We start from the raw sequence: 2,781 nt of genomic DNA on the forward strand, positions 1-2,781 counted from the left end.
AGGCCCTATAGTGGACAGCTGGGATTGATACCCAGGCTTGTCTCCTTCCATACCCTCTCCCCACAAAACCACTCTGGAGACCCATGCGTGTTTATGGCTAATGTTTATGATAAGCCAAAAATCATGATTGAATCCTTCTAGAAGGAAAGTTTTCAACATACCATGCCCCCCAAAGGATGACAAATGTTATTTCTTGAAAGATATCCAGAAGAACTAAATCAAAACTTTATAAATGAGTAGCTTAGCATGCCTCTTCCAAAGTGGGAGGTCTTTACAGTAGGACCCCAAATTCTAATTGTCAACAAAAGACAGAGAGGAAAGAAAGTGGTTGTCCTAAGTGAAGGAATATCCTAGGAATCTGAATGGATTATTTGTCTTCTGTTGTCCATTTTCAGAAATTGAGCTGCCCCAAACCTGGGCAGATTTGGTCACTTGTTTGCAAGATGGCCACCATCAATTTCTTCCCTTCCCATATATATATTTCATTCCCCTCAAGAGAAATAATGTCTATTTCCCTCCCACCTCTACTCCCCCCACTTTGAATCTGGGCTGGACTTAATGAATTCCTCAAATAATAAAATACAACAAAAGTGGCATCCCAGGACCTTTAAGACTAGGTCATAAGCCTTATATAACCCAGGGTGTCCCTGTTATGCTAGGTCCTTGACCTCTGTCCAGGTCTGGGGACACTGCCTGCTCTGGGGACAGTGCAAAAAGTCTGACTATCCTAAGCCTGCCATGCTGTAAGGAAGCACAGCTGGTTTCACGGAGAGGTAGATGTCCAGCCAGCCCCACACTTCTAGCCACCCTGGTCCATATACACCAGCCACATAAGCTAAGGAGGCATCTTGGACAACATGGAGAAAAGTGGAGAAACTCAACCAATGGGCAGAACAAAGGTCCCATACATATGGCCCAACTGAGCTGTCCTAAACATCTCCAGCCACTACTACTACAGCCACTACTACTATACCCTGTTCAAATCCCTGACTCACAAAATCACGTATATAACAAAATGGTTTTTGTGTTATGCCATAAAGTTTTGAAGTGGTTTGTTTAAGAAGCAATAGACAACTACAACAATATGTATAATTGAAATACATGTTGGAAGACTGGTTTAAAAAGATTTAAGGTAAGTATTAAAGATAAATTGTGCTTTTGGCTTTCAGCTCGGGGAGGCAAAGGTGCAACTTTCTTCGGTCGTCCCGAATCCCGGTTCATCCGACACCAGCCACCTCCGCCATGTGGCCTAAGTTCGACCCCAACGAGATCAAAGTCGTGTACCTGAGGTGCACCGGTGGCGAAGTCGGTGCCACGTCTGCCCTGGCCCCGAAGATAGGCCCGCTGGGTCTGTCTCCAAAAAAGGTTGGTGATGACATCGCCAAGGCAACCGGTGATTGGAAGGGTCTAAGGATTACGGTGAAACTGACCATTCAGAAAAGACAGGCCCAGATTGAAGTGGTACCTTCTGCCCCTGCCCTGATTATCAAAGCCCTCAAGGAACCACCAACAGACAGATAGAAGCAGAAAAACGTTAAGCACAGTGGAAATATCACTTTTGATGAGATTGTCAATATTGCCCGACAGATGCGACACCGATCTTTAGCAAGAGAACTCTCTGGGACCATTAAAGAGATCCTGGGGACTGCCCAGTCTGTGGGCTGCAATGTAGATGGCCACCACCCTCATGACATCATAGATGACATCAACAGTGGTGCGCTGGAATGCCCGGCTAGTTAACTACAAAGGAAAATGTTTCAATAAAGGATCATTTGACAACCAGAAAAAAAAAAAAAGATAAATTGCAAGTTTACATTGTGAGCTAATTGGAAGTATAAAAGGGCAATTAAAATTTAAAACTGAAATGCTTCACAGAGTTAATAGTATTACATTTTTAATGATGGTCAGACTCTTTCAGATACTGACCAATTGACCTAAAGTTGGTAAAGTTATCATTCTAGGGTAGTATATCTCAACCAAGGGCAATTTTACTTCCAGAGTGGATTTGGCAATGTCTAAAGACATATTTGGTTGTCATAACTGAGCTTAGGGATGCTATTAGATTCTAGTGGGTAGAGGCCACGGATATTGCCGAATAGCTTAGGATGCACTGGACAGCCTGCCCCCTACCCCAACACAGAATTATCTGGCCCAAATTGTCAACAGTACCAAGGTTGAGAAACCATGTTCTAGGATACCAGAAGCAACTATATTTGAATAAAGGCTTTGGCAATACATTTCTTAAACAAATGTATAACCTCTTACATTTGAAGAGAAGCTTTCTTTGTTCAAATGTGCTTGTCCAAAATAAAAATTTAAATGTTTATGTGGATCAGAACACATGAGTTTGCATCTAATATACAAAGATATATTTCTTCACATATTTTTTTGGCATTTTATTTGCATTTTATTTAATCCACTAGGCACTATGGATTTCAAAATAATTTCCCTACCTGCTACGCGCTGTCTAATGTGGAGATAGACAGGTCAGCATTCCCATTACCATAGGGTAATTGCAGGACTAGAGACTGAAAAATAAGACAAAGAACACCAAAGTAGGCAGGAGATTCTCAGGAAAGGCTCCAAGAAAGAGGAGCTCTGGGCTGAAACTATATGGATAAGGAGAAGTATTTTAGACTGGAGGCTGGGAAAAAAAAAAAAAAAAAAAAACTTTACAGCAGGGACACTCTTAAAAACCGTACCTCGTATACAAGTCTAATTAATTATAGAAAATAAATGATGATTTCCTTTAATAGTATGTGGAGCAGTTAGGAGTTAAAT

General features: G+C 41.5%; 1 pseudogene; it reads left to right on the forward strand.

The window, feature by feature from the left end:
• Positions 1-1,242: 1,242 nt before the first annotated feature.
• Positions 1,243-1,788, forward strand: LOC114225398 (large ribosomal subunit protein uL11 pseudogene; annotated as a pseudogene).
• The last annotated feature ends 993 nt before the right edge of the window (positions 1,789-2,781 follow it).

This window comes from Eumetopias jubatus, unplaced genomic scaffold, assembly GCF_037043125.1.
Source record: "Eumetopias jubatus isolate StellerSeaLion01/CBP00866 unplaced genomic scaffold, mEumJub1_p1.0 scaffold_3, whole genome shotgun sequence".
Taxonomy (NCBI): domain Eukaryota; kingdom Metazoa; phylum Chordata; class Mammalia; order Carnivora; family Otariidae; genus Eumetopias; species Eumetopias jubatus.